The following is a 27,021-nucleotide window of genomic DNA, read 5'->3' as shown; positions in this document are numbered from 1 at the left end:
TATGGCCAGCCACTCTTTCCTATTTATAGACAAATGAGAGGTTTTTCAGCCCTTAAAAATGTAAAAAAAATCCTAGCTAACTGCCACCCTTCTAGATCCTTTTAGCTCACTTTCTTTGAATCTTTTGCTTGCTTATTTACATCTTCTAGCTTCCCTTTACTTCAAGCTTCCTTCTCATGATTTAATAAGCTCTAAGAGGTAAAAATTATGGCCAATAAGAAGCCTTCAAATGGCTAGCTTAGCAGCTTCAAATAGTCCCTTTTTAAATCTCCAAGTTTGGTGCCACATTTTTTGATCACATGGCATAAGCATTAATAGCAATTTGGCATATTTGCTCCTTCATTTTGGCACCAATTACAACAATTTGTTCTTTCATTTTGCTTCTAAAATTCAGACCATTAAATGGAAAAATTATGCCTTATAACCCCTGAAAAAATTATGGAAAGTTGCTAGTTCAAAAATAGCTTCCAACTACATTAATGCACCTATTACCTTTCAAGCACTTGTAAAAATGCTACAAAGGAATAACACACTAATGACTTGAAATAAGGTTCCTTGAAATTCAATTGAGCTTAAGAAATCATAGAAGAAAGGTTAAGAAAAAAATCCCATAGATGATAATGTAGCATAAATAAACTAATTATGGCCTTTTCTAGCATTTAGCATAAAAAATCCTCCAAAATGAGTAAAAAAATCCAAAAATCATCATTTTTCATATTTTCACCTACACATTGAACATTTATGCATTTAAGAGTATTTTTTGCCAAATCTTTCAAGGAACAAGCCAATATTCAAGAGAAATTGCAATAAAAAGAGGTAATAAAATGCTAAAATTTTAGTGCAATTAGTCACTAGTGAGCATTGATGATCTAGAAATCCCTTCCAAGCTTGTTTCTTTTTTTACCCCCAATATATGTCCTTAGTGTTAAGAATAGTGACTCAAATCCTATAAAAGATTTATTTGAGATTTTTTTTCAAAATAGGCTAGATATTTCTTAATGGATATAAAGACTTGCAAGAGAAGAATTCTAAGTTAAAAAGGATTCTTGATAGGTAATTTAGTACGCTTATAAATATTTGAGTCTTTATAGGGTTAGGTATGAGAAAAATATATAAAAATATTGTAGGATTACTGAAGTAGACACTTCATAGGATTAGAGGAGATTAAGATGGTCTTTATAAGTGTGTATTTTTGAAAGGACTAGACGAGAATGAGAATGTCCACTAATTAGGGAAATCTTGCAAGCGCACAGGCTAGTGATCACCATTCCTTATCTAAAGTTAGTTTGTTCAATTCATATTTATTTAGGAAAAATGATTATACAAAATTAACATTGAAATTCAAATAAGAGAACAAATCACAAAAAAAAATTGACTTAAGAAAAATAAAATGCAATAATTAAAAAAAACTAACAAAGAAACTTTTGCATGAAAATAAAATAAAAATGAAAAGTAACATTCAAAACTAAAAATCAAATATACAAAATAGTGCTATATTTACATGAAAATAGTCCTTAATCTTTTAAAAGAAAACTTTATGGAAATAAATTTTAATGCAAATTACAAAACAACATTCATGACCTTCTTACATCGATTTTGTGTATAGACTGAATTTGTAATTAAAACTATTTTAAAATAATATGAAAATCTTCAATATGAAACGCAAACAAACCACTGATATTAAGGATCCTAAAAATAGTCTACAAGAGAGTAAGTTTACACCTATAAATCACATAGGAAAGGTATTTAAAAAAAAAAAACACATGCAAACTAAAACTGCCTCTTTTTTCTTTAATTTATGTAAATTGATTAACCTATGCTAATCCTATTTGACTAACTACCAATAAATTTTATATGCAGAATGATGAACATAAAAGTTGCAAACAAAAGTCACCTAATTTGTAGCAAAACATGCAATAGTTGGAAGTAGCAATTAGAAATTCTATAATGTAAACATGAACTTATTTTAAATGCACTATGTGTGGACAAACAAAGAAACAAACGAAGTAGACAAATGCCTTAACAAACTTTAACAAAAAACTAAATGGAAACATATCAATGAATGATACGAAGCAGGGTTTGACTACCCCAGTGAACAGTGAATGAAGAAATAATACTTTCATGCATGCAGAACCTTATAGACACAATAAATGAAATGCATTACAATATTCTAATGATGCTTTTCTAGACTAACAAAAAAGGAACCTATTTCTAAATGTAGATTAAGAGAATAATAAAATAAGTAATTGATGCAATAATAAAACTAAAATGCGATAGAAGTGAAAAGAAACAATAAACTACTTAAGAACAATAAATCTATCAACTAACACATACGCTACTTTGAATGGATCTATAGAGATATTTAATAACTAATCATGAATTATAAAAACTCTCCAACTACATTAAAGACATTAACTTTAACAAATTTCTCATAAGATTCCACATGCAAATCATAGGTATTAAAGATAATAGCAACTCAACAAAGTAAAACTCTAAACAGTTTGTTGTTATGCCTTAATAGATTATATTCACAAATCAATGATCCAAATATCATACTCAGGTGAAATCAAAGAAAATCTAACAATATTTATCAACTAAGCATGAAAGTATAGATCTAAGAAGAGAAAAAAAACAAACATATTATATTTACAAATCAATGATCCAAACAACATTTATACTTAGGTGAAATCAAAGAAAATTTAACAATATTTATCAACTAAGCATGAAACTATAGATCTAAGAAGAGAAAAGAACAAACAGAGCTCTATGAGGAGAGCAGTACTATGCCAAAGAAAAAAAAAACTAATCATGTCTAGCATCAATAGCTACTCCAACTGCACTTTTCAACCTTGATCTAAAATTCTCTGCCTTAAGATTCAAACTCAAATTTATATGTATTGAAAATCTGTTGCTTAGCAACCTATAAAAAAAAATTGAACAATATCTAACAAAAGTTGCTATAGATATAATGCAAAAACCTGTTGAATATTAACCTAATCAATTTCATAAACAAGTGGCAAAGTAAATGGAGTTAATATGTTTGGAGCTAAAAATTGTTTGAATCCTCAAATTTCATTAAAAATTTTGAAAAGATCTTAAGAAAATATACAAGAACATGTAAATTGACACCATGGTTCAAAAAGAAAATCTAGAAAACAAGTGTTTGGGAGCTAGGAAAGTTTAAGAATGTGAAAGGAAAATGTAGAAAGAAAATACAAAAAAAAAATAGAAATGAAATTCTAGCCTAAGCTCTCTATAAAGTCAGTTATCTCCCTTATTTATAGGTAAAAGAGAAGGACTTTATGTGCTAACTAGAACCTTATTCCTCATTCTGGTGCACACTAGGTCTTTAGCATGTTTACCCTTTTTTTGCTGGTGCTGGTAATTGTGTACGGTCGGGTTCTTGAGTGTACCATGCTTGGGTTTTGTTCGACAGCTTGGCTCTTCTCAACTTTGCACTTTCATTCATTCACATGCAGTAGCTTCAATGAAGTCAATTCATTAGCCAATCATCTCTTTTAAAAATGCAATATCAACCTTTCAATTTGATACACTCCAAGCCAACTTAAGTAGCCTTGTAATAGCTTGATCCGTTATGCACATCCACGCACTTCCAAATTCTTCTTAAAATTTTTTTTTTTTTGTAAAAAAAATTCAACACTTAATGAGTATTTCTATCTCAAATTTTACTAAAAAAATCTAAAAAAATAAAGCTAAAAACAATTCAAGCAAGAAAAAAAAATCCCTAAGTATCAATGTGACCAATTGACAGTAATGAAGGCCATTAGCACCAAAATCCTCCACATTATGTTCAAAATTATTCATTTTCTTCAATTGCACCTATATATAAGACAATTGTAATTTTAGTATTTTTGCTAAGAAATGCTAAAGAACAAGCTAAAATAATAGTCAAATTGCACTAAAATTAAGCATTAAAAAGCTAAAATTTAAATGTAGTCATCCACATAGGTATGATAAGCCACATTGGTATGTATTTTTTTAGGCTGAGAATACTTCATAGGATTATAGGAAAATGTCCACGAATACTGATTATGAATGAATGATTGATTTGTTGATGTTGATATGTTTATAATTTTCTACAATTAGAAAATTTTTTCTCTTATCCATAGATGTAGGTCATTTAGGTAGGGTCAAACCATGTTAAATTATTGCCTCTTGTGTGGATGATTTATGTTTTAATTATGTCTTTGTTTGCTTAGATGTCTAATTATTAAGGGTCTTTTAGCCTATCAATTGAAATTAGATTTATTATGACTTTAACAACTGGTATCAAAGTAAAGGTTCGAGACATGGGAAGAAGCAAGCCTAGAAGAGTTTGATTCAATGGAAGAGTTCGAGTTCATGTTTTAAAAGATTTGCTTACATGAAACATGAAGACATAAAAGAAAATATTGTTACAAGACTTTCATTGCAAGTGGAGCTAAGGATGTTTAGCATGAAGAATGATGATATGATGAAATTTGAGTCAAGATGGAGATTGTTAAGAATAGTGACTCAAATCCTATAAAAGATTTATTTGAGCTTTTTGGGATTAGATAGATATTGCTTGATAGATAAGAAGACTTGCAAGAGAAGTATTCTAAGTGAAAAGCAATTATAGATAGATAAGTTAGTTTATTTATAAATAGTGGAGTCTCTATAAGGTTACATATGAGAAAAAGATATAAGAGAGTTGTAAGATTTTACATAAGTAGATACTTCATAGGCTAGAGGAGATTAAGATGATCTTTATAGGTGTGTATGTTTGAGTAGACTAAAAAAGAATGAAAAAGTCTACATAAGTATGACAAGCCAAATAAGTATGTGTTTGTTTGGGTTGAGAATAATTCATAATACTATAAGAAAATGTCTATGAATATTGATTGTGAATGAATGATTGATTTGTTGATATTGATGTGTTTGTAATTTTTTACAGTTAATGGATCTTTTCTGTTATTCACGTTAAATTGTTGTTTTTTATGCAAATGATTTAATTATGCTAATACTTTGTTTGAATGTCTAAATGATTGGAATTCTTTTTGTCTATCAACAAGAATCAGAGCTATTGTCATCCTAACATTTAGGAGAGCCTCGATCAGATTCTATAAATGAACAACTAATATTTAAGTCAATCTAGAGTAGTAGATAGTAGTAGTTTCTAGTTTTTCTTTTCTTATATGATTTTCTCAAGTGTAATTAAGTACGAGCAAATATTTGCCACATTCCATTTCATGTTGTTTTTTGTAAAAAAATATGTTAATTGACAAAATTTCAAAGTCAATTCATGATTCAAAAACTATTTTTGAACTCTACAAACAAAGAAATATTGTGTTTCGTGCAACTCTAACAAAAAACAATAGACTATCAAAACAATCATTTATTCTTCTAAGGAAATTTTAATACTAATTTATCATAAATTTTTTTCCATTTCTTAGGGAACTAGATCTTGATTAGGAAGCATAGTTGGTTTTTTTTAAATGCCTTAATAGTAAAAGGCTTTTAGCTTGCAAAATCAAGCGCTACAACACTAAATGAAGCATTTTGCATATTTTTTGCAAAATTGCATGCAGGTTTAACTAAATTTGATTTTCAGAAAGAATTTTTATTTGTATCATTATCTAGTTATTTTATACTAGCATTGCAATAATAAAAATGACATTGCAATAAATAAGTGCAATTAAATTTTATATTAAAAATTGTTCCCTTTATCATTTTTCCCATTCTTTTTCATGCTTTCGCTGCATGCTTTAGCCATTGTTGATCTACCAACCACTAACCATAAATGGCAGTAGCTACTCCACCATCTCTTTCTCTTAATCCTCTCAAGGCCTCCTACTTTTTTAATGTTATTATTTCACTCTGTTTTCTTAATCTTCCTTCTTGTTTTTTCACAATGATAGCCTTTTTTCCCTTCCAACAAGTTTCTCTTAATCAACAATATCACAATAATTGAGATTTTTATTGATGATTTTCTTATGACCATGAACAATTTTGTCACAAATATTAGGTTTTTTCTAACGAAAATTTTCTATGACACTACTGTAATAAGTAATTGTGACATATTAGTAGTTGGTCACTAATATATAAGTAATTGTGATAGTTATTACTTTTTCACAATTAAATCATCACTATATACATGTTATTGTGACACAAAATTATTTGTCACTATAGAATTGTTATTGACAAAGTGTACAAATTGGCAGCAAGTGATTTTTTACTGGAAATAATGTACTAGTGACAACATATAAAGTAGTTGCTACTATTAGACATTGTTGTGAAAAAAAATATTTTGTTACATAATAGTTTATTTTTTTGATTTGACAATTTTTTGTCACCATTAAACATAACATATTACTATCAATTATATGTCACCACTATTACAAATTTAGCACAGTGGCAATTGAAATTGTCACTATTGAAAATATTATATTGATAAACAATTTATTTTGACAAATATAAGAAATTAAAATTTTATTACAATGACAATTTGTGTATTGTTAAATTTATTTTTTTAATTGTGATAACAATTGTAAAAAGTTTTTAAATATAAATATATTCAAACTACTAGTATTGAAAATTCATCACTACTATTAGCATATCATATATAATATTATATTATAACATATATAGAAACCTGATAAGATTTGTCTACGTGAAAATTTAGGTAGATGATTTCTTTTTTCAATACATAGAAAAATTCTTAAAATTTATTTTTTTTATAATGACATTTCAGATATTTTCTAATTTTAAGATATTTATTAAAAATATATATTTAAAAATTATTTAATTATCCAAAACTTTCAAATTTAAATAGAAGACAAATTCAATTATTTTTAAGTTGCTAGCAACAAATTTTAATTTAAATAAATTATTTTTTAAAAAATGAATTTCCAAATAATCTAAATATATATATTTCAATTCAAAAATTTCAAATATAGCAATATATTATCTTTTAAAATATGTTTTCCTAATAATGTAAATATATATATTTAAATAAAAAAAATTCAACTTTAGTGATATTATAAAATAGATTTCTTAGTAATTTAAGTATATGTCATTTTAAATTTGAAGTTTTAAAATATAATTTTTATTTTTAGAGATTTTATAATAATTTTTTATTTTTTTATTATTTTTAAATTTAAAAAGACCAAATATCACATACATTAGAAGATAATTTATTCTTTAACTATACTCTCAATTTTAATTCTATTTCTTTATTTTTTAACCTTTATACTTGCTAAGAAATACTTTTTAACTTGTGGAATGCACAAAATTTTTTATTATATTTTTATAACTTTTTTATATATGAAATGCACTATGAAGTGATGAAACTTTTAGTTTTCAATTTAATATTTTATTGGTATACTCGATAATATTATTTATGTATAAATCTTTTGGATATTTTATTTGCCTTAAATACTATTATGTGTTTTGAATTTTTGAATTTTTAATTAAAAATTTTAATTTTATTATGTTTTGATATCTTAAGTATATTATTTTTAATTTATATATATTTAACATCTAAAGGAATAAATAACATTAATTTATATATTTAAACACATTTAAAAAAATAAAGATAAATCGTGCATTGTATGGGTAACAAGCTAGTAACTATATATAATACAAAAAATAGATTAGAAAAAGTGAAGTTTAATTCCCTAAGTAAAACAAACATAACTACAGATTCAAAAATGTTAAAAACTTTCTAAACTTGCTGTCTTTTTTCTTTCCAAAATACCCCCAACCATACATAAAGAATAGCCTAAAAGCTTGTATACAATAGTCGAGTAGCCTAAACTATGAAAGGATAAAATGGAGAAATAATATATACCCTAAGCTAGATGCGAAATTGTTGATTAAAAAATTTTATCTATATGTTTTTTGTTGGAAAATATCAGACTGCTTGAGATTCAAATAGAAACTAAAAACATATATTGAAGGTAGAACCAGGTGCTAGGAAGAGTAATCAGCTAAAAAGAAAAATGGTTTGACTGCAAAGAAGGGATTACAAAAATACTTGTTATACTTCAACATCACCATTTGAAAACTAAGGTTTCTTTTTTGTTATTCATTTTTTTTGTTTCCTGTGAAAAAGAGTTTGAGATTTATAGATAAAAAAAAATATGACATTGATCAAAATTGAAAAAAAAAAACTTGTGCAGGCAATTATCGTTTTCGTTTTGTTAGAGATTGGTGACACTATTTCTTAGAAGCTTTCTAGAATACCCAAATTTCAGCTAGACATTTTTTTCAAAATGGTAAAAGTTCATCTCTTTATTTTGTTTATTATTCCCTTTATTTTTACTACTTAATTATTTTCAAGGTGGTTGATTGCTTGATTTATTCTTTCTATTAGATGTTATTTTGTTTTAGAACATCGAGTTAAATAAAAAAGTTATGTTAATTGAAATTTTAACAAAGAATGTAAGTGGGATTTTATTGATGTGGCATTAATAAGAGTTGCTAATGAGAGGAAGGGGAAACTTTTTGTTTCTATGAATGCATCAAAACGACTAGTTAATATATATTTACAAAATGTAACATAAATTTGATAGAATATTGAAAGAAAATATACAAAATAAAGATTTATAATCAATAAAAATTTTTGTACTTAAACAAAAGTCTCGATCTAAAAGTAAAAAAATAAATTATAATAATTATTTTAATTATCATCATCATCAATTTCAACTTCACTGATTAAATTTATCTCATCATCGTCATCAACAACAATAAATTCATCATGATCAGGTTCATCATCTTCTTTTACAACACTGAACATAACAAGATTTAATGGACTTCCTTTAACATTTGTATTAGCTAATTCAAGCATGTACAAAGATATCATATTATCACCATCGTCCTCCATATTAGATTCATAGAATCTGAAACCTAACTTCTCATTTCTTTAGCATAGCTTATCTTCTAATTTTCAAAAGGAAAATCAAATAATTACAAGGTTTTGTCTTTACCATAAATAGTTAATTGGTATCTTTAATATCTTTTATAGAATAAACTTGTTTAATTAAAAGCTAAAACATATGGTACAATAGTTTTCAACTTATGAGTCACATTGACCTTAAGAAACCCAAACTTACCTTTTTTAAATCCTCCTTTGTGATACATATCCCATCAATCACCCTTAAATGAATGAAACTATTTTCTTTAGGATAATTTAATTATGTGATGTCTATTAACACACCAAAATAATCTAAGTCACTTGCATTGTCATCCCCTTGCACAAGAATTCTACTATTTTGTGATTTCAATTGCAAGTTTTGTTTTAAACCTCCAACCATTGATAAGGAAGCTAATGTAGCAAAAAACTCATTTATCAAACCCAAGAGCCGGATTTAGTAATTGATCATTAACCAATTCATTTCCTTCATCATGCAATTGAATGACCTGTGATAAATGATAATCATTAAATATCCAAAGTTGGTTATTAAAAACTGATATTTAGAAACATATTCAATACTTATATATTTTTTATACCACTTATGAAACTCTTTTGTGTGTCTTTTTTCTACATTTCTAGGATTTGCCCTCTTAAGTTTTTCCTTATGCATGCTTCACATTTTATAAGAAATAAAATACATGTAGATATTTAGAAAAAAATATAAATGATAAACAAATTACATAATAACTAACTACAAAGGTTAGATCACTTGACAAATTCTTTGATCTTTTCATAATTTTCTAGAACATAAATTCTAGTTTGAGCCCATTCAGCCAAACTCAACTTTTCATTTTGTTTCTAAGTAATGGCCTACTAGCTATGGACACCTAATTTTGTTTGGACAAATTCTAGCTAGTTGTAAGGTTTTTAAAATTCAACTAGTTTAAATTCAACATTTCTTAACGTGAAAAAATTTTCAAAATTGAATTTCGAATCAATTTAACCCAAATGCCCTATGGTCAAACTTGATCAAACTTAGTCAAAAAAGTCAAACTTGATCAAGATTAGTCAAACTAGATCGAACTTGGGTCAATTCTTAGATTTCACAATTGAATGTGATTAATAAGGTCAGAATACCTTTTAGGGGGCATTTGGTTCACGGGAATCCATAAATTTTCCCCAGGAATCCTGATGGTAAGTATTTCATTCACATGTTTAGTTTAGGGTAATCCAATTATGGGGTAAAGTGATAGATTTTCAATAATACCTAAGTCTTGGAGTCAGAAATCCACCTCTCCCTGTGGTATTTGAAAGTTACCTTATTTCCAAATTTGACATGAATAAAAAAAATTATAAAATAACCATTACCCTTTTGAAAAGCATATTTGGAAATGACTATAACTCAGTTGTAGGTTTTTGCTACTAATTTTTTTTTATGTTGCAATTAATGACATTTGGCATGAAAAAATGCCTTAAATAATCCATCATTTAAGGCGTTTAAGTTAAAGAAATGCCATAATTGATGATCTTTTATGGTATTTCCCCTAGATATGCCTTAAATGATCATCAAATATGGCATTTATGTCCTAAAAATGCCTTAAATAATCATTGCAACAATTATTTAATAGGATTATTTAATTTTTTATAATAGGATTATTTAGGCCATTTTATTTACAGTTACACCTTAAACAATAATTTTATTTTAAAAAATATCTCTTATTTTTAATTTTAATTTTTAATGAAATAATCTTTGATTAAAATGATTGAATTGGATCAGTTGATTATTTGAATTTTTTCTTAGCATTATTTTTTATTATTTAAATAATTTATGAAAAATTAAGATTTGGACTTAATTTTTTGTTTTTACATTAAAGAACATGTCATTGAATCAATACATATTTTTGTTAAATAATTATTATATTTAATACTTATTAAATACTAAAATCAACATTTAATTCTAAAATTTTCTTTAGATTGGATGTCAGTTGAATTAATTGAATGGGGATAGCGCTTTTATACATTCAATTTCAAATCCAATTTTTTAAATATTGCTTCTAACAATGAAAATTGCACAAATATATTATAGATTATTTTAATGCCTTTATTTATCACTAAAATTCATTGTTTGAGCCTTTAAATTTTAACATTTTATTTAAATAAATTTTTATACTTTTATTGTATTTAAATAAATCATTATTTTTAATTTGTAACAAAATAAGTTTTTATGTCAAATAAAATATTAATTAATGTTAATTATTTTTTTAAATATAAATTAAAAATTAATTTAAATACAAATTAAATTATAAATATTTATTTGAATAATAAATAAAATATAAAAATTATTTAAGTAAATGAAAAATATAAAAAGTTATAAAAATATAAAATTTAGAGAATTTTTTTAATTATATTAACTTTTTTTCTAATTAGCATGTATCATTCTCTTGTTTATTTGTTTTTGGTGGTTCTTTTTTCCTTATTAAACCAAAAAAAAAAAAGAGAAATTAAGGTAGGAGGGAGTTATGGAATTTTGGCAACAGACAATGAAGGGTGGGAGAACAAAAAAAGGGCCAATTGGAGTATGATAGGAATGAGGATATTAATAATTAATTATTAATAGTGTAAATGAATTTTTTAGGACTGATCACATTAATCACTTCCTGCCTTGTTAACATAAAAAGGCTGAGTATAAGGCATTTGGATTAAGAAAATGCCATAATTAATGATAATTTAAGATTTTTTTTTGTATAAAAACACCTTAAATGATCATCAATTATGATGTTTGTGTCCTAAAAATGCCTTAAATAATTTTATTTTAAAAAATGCCTTTTATTTTTTTTATGAAAGGATTATTTAAGCCTTAAATAAAATGCCTTAAATAATAATTTTATTTTAAAAAACACCTTTTATTTTTTAAAGAAAAGATTATTTAAGGTATTTTTATACAAAAAATGCCTTAAATAATTATTTTATTTTTTAATTAAAGGATCATAAAAATAAAAATATCATTTAAGACATTTTTGTATAGAAACACCTCAAATAATCCTATCAATTAAAGCGTACAAAGTGCCAAATGCATTAATTGATGATATTTTATAAATAAAAACAATAATCAAATAAAATATTTGGGTTTTTTTTGCTACAAAAGACATCATTTGTTGTTTGAGTATTTATTATTAATAACATAAAATGAAAAGTTGCCATCACATATGTTAAGGAGATTATGGTAATTATATAGGAATTAATATACATGGATTCCTCCCAACCAAAGGAATGAATCTAAACATGGGATGCCCTTAAAAGAAAAAAAAACCCCAGATTGCACTTTCTCAAGGAATCACACTTTCTTTTGGAATCTTAGATTTTGCAAACCAAACACTATTTTAGGGATATTTTCGTAATTTAATCTTCTGTAAGTTGATTTTTTGTGAAGACTAGCAAATCATGTTTCAACATCAATTTATGAATTTGATGCATTAAAAACCCTTGATCGCACTTCAAAAGTTGTGAAAATACCAAAATACACCTTAGGGGTATTTTTCTAATTTGACCTTCTAAGATCAATTTTTTGCAAAAAGCTCCAAAATCATGTTTTAACATTATTTTATGATTCTTGGGGCATTAAGACCTTGATCACACCTTAAAAGGTGTTAAATTATGAAAATACCCTTTAAGGCTATTTTCATAATTTGACCTTCTTGAAGTCATTTTTTTGTGAAAAGCTCTACTTTATGTTTTGATATTATTTTATAATTTTTAGTGCATTAAAAACCTTGATTGCATCTCAAAAAGTATGAAAATATCAAAATACCCTTTGGGTGTACTTTCATAATTTGACCTTCTTGAGATTGATTTTTTACGAAAAGCCATGTTTTAATATTATTTTATGATTTTTAGTGCATTAAAAACCTTCATCATACCTCAAAACGTATAAAATTATCAGAATGCCCTTTAGGGGTATTTTCATAATTTGACATTCTTGAGGTTGGTTTTTCATAAAAAGCTTTAGATCATGGTTAGGTATTATTTTGTGATTCTTAGTGCATTAAAATCACAAAAACAAAGAAGATATCATAGGTTTCCAAGGAAATCACATAAAAGTCCAACTTTTAATTGAGGCAAAATAGTCTTTTCTCACTATTACAGTTGCACTAAAAGCTATAATTTGTGCTGATTTCATCATGGACCATTGATCTTTCAAAAGCTTAGATTTAAGAGTGAAAGGTAGTTACTTGTTGAATAAACTTGAAAAATAGCATGAGCCATTGGATAATGAAATGATTAAGGGCTAATATACATTTGCATGGCTTTTTTATTCATCATTTAAGGCTAGAAAAAGAGCAGAGGTAGTGATATTGGTGGCATGAAAAAAGGAGATAAAAAAAAGGGAAAAAATTTTTAAAAGAAGTTTTGGAAGGTATAATTCTATTTTCCTCTTAATGCATTTTCATGTCAGTTTCTATGCTTTTCCATATTAGTTTTCTTTGATTTTTGTAATTTTCCAAAGAGGAACAACCTTCTCCATGGTTGTTTTCCTCCATAACTCCAAGCTTGATCCATTAAAGTCAACCAACTAAGCCAATAATATGGTTTGAAGTGAAAAGGATAAAGGAATAGCAAAATTCCACCATTAGAGGCCTATAGGAGGTTCAACCTAACCTTTCTATACCATGGCCGAATCTCCCTTGGGTTCATTTCCATGTTTCACTTGCTTTTATTAATGTATATTAATGAGAATGTGGTTGTATTGAATATTTTTTCCATGCTAGTTTACTATTTTTATGGATTGTGTGTTGTTTTTGGTCAGTATGTATGTTTCTAATGCTTTCCTTTTTAGTAGTTTATTATATGTTTGTTGAAAATCCTTTGGTAATAAAATACCTTCATTGATAAGTTTTTAAATATTTGATGCATGTCTTTGCTAAAAAGAATATTGGACTGATTATGGTTAAGCTATGAGAGGCTTTCAACTTGGCATTCCTATTGCTTGGTTGAGACCTCTAATAAATCTCTTAGCTAAAAAATTGACATTTTCATGCTTGTTTGCTTATGTCTTTGGTTAAATTTCTATGTTTTCTATTTGTTTGATAAAATTTTCAAAGAATAAAAGTGTTGAGTTAGAAAACTTTCTAGTAAATTTTACTTTGTTTTGCATGTGTTTGATTTAAAGCAAAATGGTGGAAACATTGTTCTATTTGAGTGGCCAACACAATCGGAGCTTAAAATGGCCTTGAAGGTTTCAATCAAACTCAGAACCATGGCTTGGCCAAACTTTTATTCCCCTTTGAACAGTTGGTGTTCGATTTTATTTTGGCTAGGTTTGTTGCATACATGCTAATTTATGATGTGTTTGTGAATATGCTTAAGTTTTGGTTTCCAATTTTATTCTCATTTCATGCATTAAAGATTACACTTTTACATCAACATCATGGTTATCTTGTTAAATGCATTCCTTATGTAAACCCTTAACCCTCATCCAAAACCCTAAACCCCAACCAGATCCCTAAATCTAAACTAAACCCCTAAACCCTAAACCCCAAATACAAACCCTAAACCCCGAAACAAAACCCAAACCATAAACTTTAAACATTAAATAATCTCTAAACCAAACACAAATTGAACCTAAACCCTAACCAAACCCCAAACCCTTATACTCGAACCCAAACTCTAACCTAGACCTTAAATTGAACCCAAACCCTAAAACCTCAAACCTATACCAAAGACCTAACCAAACCTAAAACGAAACCCCAATCCCTTAAACTTGAACCTAAACCTTAACCAAACCTAAAACAAAACCCCAATCCTTCAAACCCAAACCTAAACCCTAACTAAACCCTAAATCCTAGCCAAACCTTAAACCAAATCACAAACCCTCAAACTCGAATGTAAACCTTAACCTTACTCTAGACCCTAAATCTCGAATCAACCCCAAACTCTTGATCCATCTTCATGCATTTGCATTTCATTTAAAATATATTTGTCACATGCATCCTTGAATTATAATTTCATTCATGTATTTGCATTTGTTATTCTTGTTTTGACTGTTATTCATAAAACATATCTTCATGCATGTCATTCACATGTTTTATAAATAAAGTGTTACAAGAGAAGCTTTCAAAGAATAATAAAATAAGGTAATATTTTAAGTAAAAATAACCTTTGAGATCTGACTTAGATATAGGAGAATTCTCAATGATTATCATTTATGTAAAATATTATCTTGGTTTTTGTAGGGGTATTTAGAAAACTCCTAAAGTTAGGGACATTTTTCAAACTTTGCCTAAATATATGGGAGTGTAGGAAATGTTTTAATACTTAGGGCTCTTCATCTTGATCCAAAAATGATTGCTTTCATTTTTTTTTTCAAAGAAGTTAGAAATAAAAATGATTTATTTTCAAAAACATAGATTCTAAAAGACTCAATTTTTGAAATGAACAAATAAAATTATGGAATTAATTTGTAAACATCAAATTTAAGACCATTTTTTTACTAAAACTCAAGGATAACATGCAATCAATTGGTACCTTTTTTAATAGACGTTAGGGCTGCTAATTCTTCCTCACATGTAACTAACTTTCGAGCCTAATTTTGTTTTTGTTTATCAAAAATATTTTTTTAATAAACTTTAAAATTCATTTTAATGTTTTATTAAAATGATAAACTTTTTGGGTGGCTAATCACACCTTAAAAAAGATTGGTGGTAATTCCTTAGTTTTGATATTTTTCAAAAATTGCTTTTCTTTTTGTTTTTCCATATCCAATAGTTGGATTCTCGAACTTGCACATTGTGACAGCTTAATGACTCCATTAGGGATTTTGTTTTTAGGGAGTTAAACCAAAAATTGATAACATGGTATTCTAAGTTTCGGTTTAATGGTCCTAGTTAGTGTTTCATCTTAATTCCTTAATTTTAGTTTCCTTGTTTTCCTAAAAAATAATAATAAATCAAACGAATGAAAAAAATGTTTTGACTTCAATTTCCTTGTTTCCAAAGATCATTAAATTTGAAAAATAAAAAATGTTACACATTTCATGCATATTTCAATCATGTCATGTGTTTTAAACTGTTGTTATTTATGTCATTTTTAATAAATTTTAAAGCATTTAGAATGGGGGTATCTTAGTAGAATGTCAAAGGTTTGCATGCTCCATTGCACACACTTAGTTTGCAATGCATGTATAAGCTCTATACCCTAACTCTAACCCTTTTTAGGAGGAAGTAAAGTAGCTACACTCTCATGAGCTGAATACCTCCATAATGGCTAATGAAACACTTTCACTTAGATTGAACCATTTTTCATTCATAGTCTATAATGGGTGAGGATCGGGGTGCCTCATTAGTCTATGATGGATGATGATGTGAAAAACAATTTGGAAAACTTTAGACGCATAAATTCCCTAACCCAACATATGGTGAACTTTAGGTAACCAACCTTAGGTAGAGCCATGCCATATCCTCTCTCTAGAAATTAACCAAAATAAGTCACATAAAGGAACACTCTTACCTTTCTCATTTGATTTTCTATTAATATTGTTAATCATGTTGATTTGTTTATGTTGCTTTTAATAATAATAATGATAAAAAAAAAGGAAAAATGAAAAGAGAAAATCACTAAGAGTAACAATCTTTGTTAAAAAAAGAAAAAAAAACATAAAATAAAGGAAAGAAAAGAAAAAAGGAAAGGGAAAAAAGAAAAAAGAAGGAAAGAGGAAAGTTGTTTAGAAACATCAATTTGCTTTCTTGAGTAGCATTTGCATTTATAAGTTTTCCCTTTTTCTAATTTTTCTATTTTTTTCCTTTACATTTCCTTTTGTTTGTTGCATGCGTCATTTTTTTGACATAAAGCATCAAAAACATTCATTTTAGATAACTTACCCATGGAGATTTTCATTGAATTTCAAGGGTCACGAATAGGTTCTTTTGTTAGCAAGTCATTTTGGGAAGTCGATGAGTAGTCTAAGAATAAGTAACAAGTAGAATGGGATTGTTTGAAAGATGGGTATGTTTCAAGTCACTTGGAGATAGTTCATTTGGATTTGAGATGAAATGATGTGCTAGATTTAGAGAATATTTCGAATCAATGGAAGTTAAAGAAAAAAAACAATTTTTACAACCAAGTATGGAACCATAACCCTTCTAGTTTTATGCAACCCAATGATCAGTTGTTAAAACCCACAATGCATTTCTAGAATCCAGCACAAGAATTCAAAGGCTTGAGATAAGAATTACAACAAATAAGGCTTACATTGCATTGATGCACAAACAACAGTGAAAAAGGGAAGCAGAGTGGAACTATTTGTATAACCAGGATAGAAAAACTAAAAAATGATGGAAAGCCAAAAGTCAAGGAAGATAGATGTACATTGATCATATGAACACCCAAATTCATTAGGTGATACGAAAAATCTGCAAGTATACAAGCCAAATAAGTAAAAAGAGTGACCTTTTGGTCGAAATGTTAATCCTACAAGGATTAGGTAGAACTTCCTAAACTAAGTACCAATTATCACCCTACTCTTACTAAAGTTTTTTGAATCAAAGAATATCCATGGAAAAATGAAAAATTAACTAAGGCAAAATTAACAGATAAAAAAAATTAATATGCCAAATAACAAAAATTAATTGAAATTCTACTAAAAAAATACAAGTAATCAACTAAAACCAAGTAAAAAAAATCAAAAACATGGAAAATAATGAATAAAATGCAAATGAAAAAGTATAACTAGTTCTAAAATGCAAAGATACATAATATCTAGACTAAAATGCAAAATGTGCAAATCACATGTAAACTATAATTGTAAAATTTACGTGAGCATGAAACTACATTATGGAAATGAAAGCTAAATACGAAAACTTCCTAACCCTAAACTGGTTTTGAAGCAACCCCTAAATAGCATGTATGAACACTTGATCTAAAGTGGAAAAAAATGAATGGAATGTAGAAGGAAGTTTAACCAATCAACACATCAAACTAGAAATGCAAGGAATAACCATAGCTAGAAACTAATTTTTTATTTCACTATTTTGGACTTCTTATTTGCACAATGAATCTACACCTAATCTGGAATTCATACGGAAGAGTAGAGGACTAAATGAAGAATTAAATGGTAGAAGAAAATATGCACAAAATTACACAAACAATACAAAAAAACTAAAATAGTTGCTGGCATGAAATGGAAATGCAAGAATATCAAGAGAAAAAATTCCATCTATAATTATATACTGCAAATGATCTTCATCTAAGCTAGAACAACCTAGATCTATAAGTTAACTACCTAAATCAACAAGAAAATAGCATGATTCAATAAAGAAATTAGCTCAACAAAATCAACTTCAAAACAGTGCAAAATATGCAAAATCAAAACATCATCTAAGAAAATAATCCAAAATATAATGAAATGGAAAGAAATAAATGGAATCAAGTAAGAATAAATAAGTAAACAAGGAAAATAAGGATTTAGAGTGAAAAGAAAGAAAAAAAACTCACCAAGGAGAGAGTGGTTCCATGCCAAACTTGAATGATCACATCAAGTTTGCACCCATCACTTGCATCCAGACGAATCTTCCAAGATTGCTTTAAAACTTTGTAGTGCAATTTTGAAAAAAATTTTTAATATGTTTTACCTAATTGGATTAGAAATTACAAAAAAAAAATTGAGCAAAAACAAGTAAGATTTGAATGAGATAACATAAAAAAATCACACGTAGGTTAGAATTAGTAGATTCAAAGATAGATTAGAAATCAATAAAATTTGCAAGTTTCATTGCCAAAATCGTAAAGAACACTGAAAAATACTTTAGGAGTGTAAAATGTCAATCAAAATCAATAGAAAAACATGAAGATTAAGGGTTGTTTGGTTGCTAAGAAAATAAAATGTAGTAAAATGCAGAAATTAAAGAACAAGAAAAATAAAATCCCAATCTAAGTCTCCTAGTGGCTGGCTCCACTTCTATTTATAGGTAGCTGAGTGTGAATGGTGCTTCAAAAAATCTCTCTAAAATATCTATAATGAGATGAGCTTCTAGAGACTTTTTTCTTCCTTGCTTCTGCCCTTGAAGCATGGTTGTTTGGCTTTTTCTTCAACACTTTGCAAGCTTTTCTTTTATGTGTAATGGGTGGTCCATTAAGTCAATTTAATGACCAATAAAAGCTCTTGAAAGTGCCACATCAGCCCTTTTAATTGGTGCGCTTCAACCAAATTGAAACACTTTGAAATTTCAGTGCTCTTCCACATGCACCAACCACTATGCACCAACCACCATGCACCAACGTCCTTCTTGCATATTTCATGTATCTCTTTTTTTTTTTGCAAAATTTCCTAACATTCTATGAATATTTTTATCATCCATTTTATTAAAATAAACTATGAAAATAATACTAAAAAATCAAGTAAGAAAAATCAAGAAAACTCTCTAAGTGTCAATGTTGCATATTGACACTAGTTTAGGCCAATAGCATAATTTTGCACTAAATATCCTTCAAAATGTATCAAATTTGACCAAAATTTCTCATTTTCTTCATTTATACCCACACATGAGATTAGTGTGCAATTAGGAGCAATTTTGCCAAAAATCCTAAGAAATAAGCCAAAATATAAGTAAAATTGTACTAAAAATGAGCGTGAAAATACTATAATTTTATTGCAATCAAACCCCCAAACTTAAACTTTTGCTTGTCCTCAACCAAAATAAGATTGAGCAAGAATCATTATAGACTGTTAATGCCTCATTCCATATGAATGCCTTTTGGATTGATCAATGGATTTAACTAAAGTAAAATTATGAGCAAGTGTTAATATACAATAATCTACTTAGGCTAAGATCATTCCTAACTATTGTTCCACAAGCAAGCAACACCTCTCACACATCCTTGCATAAAATCTAGTAATGTTATGCAAAACATAAAAATTTAATAACAAAGATCAATAAAGCATGCTCATGTTCCAAAAGTTTGCTTATCACATCTTTCTCCACTAATGTAGATAGAGATATAACTAATGACCATTTACGACTTTATTAAGTTAGCAATGTAAGGCTAGGGTCAAGGTATGATAAAAGTCATTTAGGTTTAAGTGCCCTAACAATGCATTATATGTCAAGGAGTCTTCATGATTGAGCTCTTAGGGTAAGAAAGTAAACTTGACTAAAAAATCAACCCTAAACTTTGATTTTGCCTATTTCTCTTTTGTTTTTCTTCTCTTTTTGTTTTTGTTTTTGTTTTATATGTCACAATTTTTTCTTTTTCAAATTTTCTTTTCTTTTCTTGTGCAAGTTTGACTTTTTCTTTTTAATTTCTCATTCTTTTTCCACGCTTCACCTTTCCTCCTTAATAATGCATAGCTTGCAAATGTACATGAATGCCCTAATGCATGTAAGGTAAGGGACCAAAAAAATAGAAAATAAACAAAATAAAACTATAGGCTTGTAATGTGATTTCAAAACAAAGAAAAAGATATCATAAGGCTCAAATGGGGTGACTATGGAAATATTATATCATGGCTAGCTCGAAAGCCTCAATCGATCCAAAGATGGCTTGTCTCATTTCCTTAATCATGTGTCCTCTAGGATTTTGCCTCAAAAAATGATCAAAACAAATTCTAGAATCATGAAACACAACTTTAAAGACCAATGCAAAAAAAAAAAATCCCATGCTCACATAATCAATACTAGATAAAAAAATGCATTTCAATGTGCAAAAGCATCATTTTAAAATGAATACCATAACTAAGAATTCACTAAACCTAAGTATCATCTCATATTTCACATAATATTAAAGCTCTATATTCATTATCAATTACTATCTATCATTGGCTTCATGAAGAACTAATCAAAGAAGTTATAACAATAATTCAACCTACCACTAGTCAAGCTTAATTTCAAGGCAAAAATCAAGGAAAATTATAAAAAAAATTTTCAAAATTTGAGCAATTTTCCCATAACCCGAAACTTAAATAGCACATTGTTCTCAATGTGTAAGCATGAAGCAATAAAGCACAAAAGAGAGGAATAAGGAAACTCCCCCTATCATCATAGAGGAATGATGATTGAATCATCCATTTAAGCTTTGGCCAAACTAGTGTATCCATTTCAAGTTTTTGTTCAAACTACAAAACAAACAAAAAAAAAACCACTACAAAAAATCTACATCAATATATACAAGAAAAGATAAGCAAAATATATGAAAACAAAACATGAAATGTAAAGGTTGGGTTGCTTCCCAAGAAGTGTTTTACTTAAAGTTGAAAGTTAGACTATTAGAACAAACTCAATCTTATAGCTTTATAGTAATCACTCCACACTTAATTTTTAAATCCAAGCATTTTGAGGCCTTTCACTTTACCATCTCATCATAAATATGGTCCAATGGTGGATTATGTGGGAAAGCAGGAGTAGTAGTAAACTTCTTAAGAAAACCCTCAGCCTCGCACCTAAAAGGACTAAGGTAAGTGGGTTTTGGTTTTGGTATCCAGTAAACTAGTCTATCATCAACATAAACCATATCATATCCTTCTTGTAACATATCCACATTCTCCATCTTAGAAAGATTATGATAGGTATGATTAAATTAAAACTACTCAAAGATCGATAAATTAACTAAAAATAAGATCCCATCAATAACAATTGGACCATTATCACCACACTCTAATAAGTATCATCAAACTGGAATGTCTCATAATCTGATGAATATAAATCTGAAGGTCTAATCATTCCAGAGAGAGTGTCAGGATCAACTAAATGCTTGACACTAAAAGGTGGTGCAAATCGAAAAGTAAAGAATATCAATATATCATCATCATCATCATCATTCAAATCCATGTCCTCTACCTCTTCAACTATAGGGGACCCTTCAAAATAAAAGATAGGATGCTTTTGGTGTAAAACATCATGAATCATATCACTAAATATCTTTACTCTCAAGCATTGATCAAAATCATCAAGGAATGATAGCCTTAAAAACATAAAAAGTGACCTTCTGATCCTGAACTCACATGGTCAATTCCTTATTTTACACTTCAATTATAGTCCTAGTAGTGGCTTAAAAAAGGTCTCCCTAAAATAATCGAGATTTCATGATCCACCTCCATATCTAGAACCACAAAGTCAACAGGTAAAATAAATTTCTCTACCCTAACCAAGACATCTTTCATAATTCTTCTAGGATATTTTAGTGACTTGTTGGCCAATTACAGAGTAACTGAGGTGGGTTTAGCCTTTCTTGCCTAATCTCTGAAAAATGGACCAAAGCATTAAGTTAATGCTAGCAGCTAGGTCATAAAATGCTCTGTCAAAGGACATACTACCTATAATGCATGAAATGGTAAAGCTACTAGGATCTTTAAGCTTTATAGGTAATCTTCTCTAAATCACTGATGTGCACTCACTAGTAAGTACAATTATCTCGTAATCCTCCAATCTCCTCTTTTAAGAGATAATATCCTTCATAAGCTTTGCATGGGTAAGCATTGTGCAAGTGCATTTACAAATGGCTATTAATATGCAACTTCTTAAACACCTCAAGAAATTTAGAAAATTGCTTCTTTTTCTTCTGTTTGTCAAGCCTTTGAAGGAAATAAATGTAAAGCCTAGGTGGCTTAACTTTGGGAAAACCAAGCCTAGATGAACTCAATATGGCACTAGAGGATGGTATATGTGGTAATTGAGTAAGAATAGGTACTAAACACTCATCCTTCTTCTTACTTTTTCCCCTCATCATGAACTAGGTCTCTATTAGGCTCATCATCATCAGACTCCTTATTTGCCACATCTTGAGAACTTATCGGGCCTTGACCACTAGCTAATTGCTTCTCAATTCTAAGTGTGATTATTTTGTAGTGCTCATTCCCTTCTATCCTAATGTTGACCTGTGTGTTATTGGTTAAAGTGGCTTATGGTCGGGTACTAAAGAGGTCATTAATTGACCAATCGAGTTCTCTAAGTTCTTTATAAACATAGATTGGTTTTGAAACATAGTGTTTTGATTTTGGAACATAGTGTTCTAGGTTTGTATGAATGAGATCTGAGTTTTAATCATGATACCTAAAAGATCTTCGACTGAGGGTTTTTTTTCAAAGGTTGGCATAAATGGATGTATAGGTGTGTAGTACTATGGGTGTTGTTATTGCTGATATGATATAGATTGCTACAAACTCAGGGGGTGAGGTGGTCTAGTGTGTTGAAGCTACTATGGTACCTACATAGACTGGATAGACTAAACTAGGTTGTTCTTTCAACTTGGGCTATCTATAAAAACATAGGGGTTGTTGGGTTACCTAAGGGTCCGTCATAAATGATGGATACTTTCTGGGTGGCTACTTGGGCATGACTCCCCCAGGTATTCTACCCCACATACATGACACATAGCTAAAGAATTATGGATATAAGTAAACCTAAAATGACTAGGACTCAGCTCTAAAGGTGTAACTTTACTATGTAAAGATTCTACAAATTTGTTTAGGGAATCTACCTTAGCACTAACCATTGTAAGTGAACTAACCTCATACACCTTCAAAGCTTTCCTTGAATGCTATCTTTCATTAGACCACTAGCAATTTTTAGTCACCATATCCTTAATAAGCTCATAAGTTATTTTAGAAGTCTTACTCATCAAAGCACCTCTTGATGTAGCACCTAAAAGTGTCTTAGTGTTAGGCATTAACCCATTATAAAAAATTTGAATCTCTAGCCATTTCAGTAGTCTATGGTGTAGACATCACCTCAGAAGCTCCTTGTAACTTTCCCATTCCTCATACAAGGTTTTCGAGTCATGTTGGGAAAATGTTTTGATCTCACTCCGAAGCTTGGCTATCTTGGTTAGAGGAAACAATTTAGCCATGAACTTCTGCACTACATCATCTTAAGTGGTGATGGAATCTAGAGCTATCGAGGCTAACCAACTCTTGACTCTATCTCTAATGGAAAATGGAAATAACTTAAGCTTAATGGGATCCTTAGTAACACCATTTTGTTTAAATGTATCACAAATCTCTAAAAAATCCCAAAGATGAGCATTTAGATGTTTACTCGAATGACTACTAAATTGCACCAACTGCTATATCATCTGGATGAATGTAGATTTAATCTCAAAATTATTGGCTTGAATCATTGGCCTCCTAATGCTAGGCTGAAAACCATGAAGATTAGGCACAGTATAATCTCTAAAGGTTCTAGTGTCTTGCTTAACCATGGTGATGGTAGGATCGATTTGTCTTTCCCTCTTAATCTTCTTACGAGTAGCCCCAAGCTCAAAATCTAAAGGGATCAACTTATGATTCCTAATTGAGTGCATACATGGGTCATAAGAACACTATACCTAATGAACCACTTTAAAAATGAAAACCTAAATATACACAGCTAAGGAAAAAAAATGATCACAAAAGGTACCTAAGATATGTACACCTAAAACCAAAGCAAGCCTAAACTCTAGCCTAAGGTATGTACACTAAAGGGAACCAATCTATGGAAGAGTATGGTGAAGATTGATATTAACCTAGGACTCTTAAATTAATCCTAATCCTCGGTAATGACGCTAAAAACTTGATATGAAAATCTGTAGGTATATAAGCTGGGCAAGTAGTAATAGTGACCTTTCAGTTAGAATGTTAATTCTATAGGGATTAGGTAGAACTTCCTAAACTAAGTAGCAGTTATCACCCTACCCTTACTAAAATCGATTCAATCAAAGAATATCTATGAGAAAATGAAAAATTAACTAAGTCAAAATTAACAAATAAAAAAAAAACTAATATGCCAAATAACAAAAATTAATTGAAATTATATTAAAAAAATAAAAGTAATCAACTAAAACCAATTAAAAAAAATCAAGACATGGAAAATAATGAATAAAATGCAAATGAAAAATTATAACTAGTCCTAAAATGCAAAGATACATAATAACTAGACTAAAATGCAAAATGGGTGAATCACATGTAAACTACAATTACAAAATTTACGTGAGCATGAAACTACATTATAAAAATGAAAGCTAAATATGAAAACTTCCTAAGTCTAAACTGCTTTTGAAACAACCTATAAATAGCACGTATGAACACTTGATTTGAAGTGGAAAAAAATGAATGAAATGTAGAAGAAAGCTTAACCAATCAACATGTCAAACCAGAAAAGCAAAGAATAACCATAGTTGGAAACTAATTTTTTATTTCACTCTTTTGGACTTCTACTTTACACAAATGAATCTACACCTAATTTAGAATTCATATGGAAGAGTAGAGGACTCAATGGAGAATAGTACAAATGGTAGAAGAAAATATGCAAAAAAATACACATATAGTACAAATAAACAAAAATAGCAGTTGGTATGTACTAGAAATGCAAGAATTTTAAGATAAAAAATTCCATCTACAATTATATACTACAAAATGAACTTCATCTAAGTTAGAACAACCTAGATCTATGAGTTAACTACCTAAATCAACAAGAAAATAGCATGATTCAACAAAGAAATGAGCTCAACAAAGTCAACTTCAAAACAGTGCAAAATCTGGAAAATCAAAACATCATGTAAGAAATAGCAATAAAATGTAAAGAAATAAACTAAATCAAGTAAGAATCAACAAGTAAACGAGTAAAACTAAGGATTAGAGTGAAAAGAAAGAAAAAAACTTGCCAGGGAGAGAGCAATTCCACACCAAACTGAAATGATCACATCTGACCTGCACCTATCACTTGTATCTAGACAAATTTTCCAAGATTGATCTAAAATGTTGTGGTGCAAGTTTGAGGCTGAATTTTTAATAAATTTTAGCTAATTGGATTAACAAACTATCAAAATAATTTGAACAAAAAGAAGTAAGATTTGAATGATATATCATAAAAATATATAGGTAGGTTAGAACTGACAGATTCAAAAATAAAATAGAGTATTAACAAAAAAATCTATAGATTTGAGTAAGAAATCAATAAAATTTGTAAGTTTCATTGCCAAAATCGTAAAAAACACTAACAAATACTTGAGGAAATGTAAAATTTCAATCAAAATCAATAGAAAAACATGAAGATCAAGGATTGTTTAGTTACTAAGAAAATAAAATACAATAAAAGAAAGTGCAAAAATTAAAGAACAAGAAAAATAAAATCCTAAGCTAAAGTCTCCATGAAATGGCTGGCTCCACTCCTATTTATAGGCAAGTGAGTGGTGAATAGAACCTCAAAAAATCTCTTCAAAATATCTACAATGAGGTGAGCTTCCAAAGACTTCTTTTCTCCTTGCTTTTGCACTTAGTGTATGGCTGTTTGGCCTTTTCTTCAACACTTTGCAAGCTCTTTTTTGACATGTAATATGGTCTAACAAGTCAAAGAATGGCCAATCAAAGCTCTTGAAAGAGCCATATCAACCCTTCTAATTGGTGCTCTTCAACCAATTTGAAACACTTTGAAATTTTGGTCCTCCTACCCATACACCATACACCAACATCTTTCTTGCATGCTTCATATATATTTTCTTTTTCATATTTTTTTTGCAAAATTTTCAAACATTCTATGAATATTTTTCTCATCCATTTTATTAAAAAAATTATGAAAATAATACTAAAAAATTCAAGTAAGAAAAATCAAGAAAACTCAATGAGTGTTAATGTTGCATATTAACACTAGTTTAGGCCAATTGCATAATTTTGCACAAAAAATCCTCCAAAATGTATCCAATTTGACCAAAATTCCTCATTTTCTCCATTTATACCTACACATGAGATTAATGTACATTTAGGAGCAATTTTGCCAAAAATCATAAGGAACAAGCCAAAACATAAACAAAATTACACTAAAAATGAGCATAAAAATACTAAAATTTTATGCAATCCTATGGCAATCAAAAAGTTGGGGCAGTGGTGGAAAAGGCAGAAGTCCTAAGGCAAATGGTAGTCCCCACTAGCAATCACTATTAGCTTATTTTAGATTTTTTAAATGAGGCAAAAGGGCAGTATGAGCAAGTTCAACATTTTTATCGATCCGGTTCTAAGATGATCGATGATATGTAGTCTTTAAACTTTTTGGATTAATGAAAATTTTTGTTGATTTAAGTTATCTAAAAATGAATGTCTCTATCTATGTTCTTTAAAAAATATGCCATAATGAGCCCATGGAAAAAGGAATGAATGGCTATAAATATAT

The 27,021-nt window shown here is 28.6% G+C and overlaps 1 non-coding gene across 1 annotated transcript; it reads left to right on the top strand.

The window, feature by feature from the left end:
- Positions 1–23,588: 23,588 nt before the first annotated feature.
- LOC149519268 (small nucleolar RNA R71) lies at positions 23,589–23,695 on the top strand. The gene has a single exon (XR_016341981.1). It is a non-coding gene; the product is annotated as a small nucleolar RNA R71 (small nucleolar RNA).
- Positions 23,696–27,021: the final 3,326 nt, after the last annotated feature.

The sequence above is a fragment of the Durio zibethinus genome, chromosome 4 (genome assembly GCF_047325235.1).
Source record: "Durio zibethinus cultivar Kanyao isolate XHJ-2024 chromosome 4, ASM4732523v1, whole genome shotgun sequence".
NCBI classification, from domain to species: Eukaryota; Viridiplantae; Streptophyta; class Magnoliopsida; order Malvales; family Malvaceae; genus Durio; species Durio zibethinus.
The sequence above is the reverse complement of the archived record's forward strand: the minus strand, read 5'-3'. Positions and strand labels throughout refer to the sequence as shown.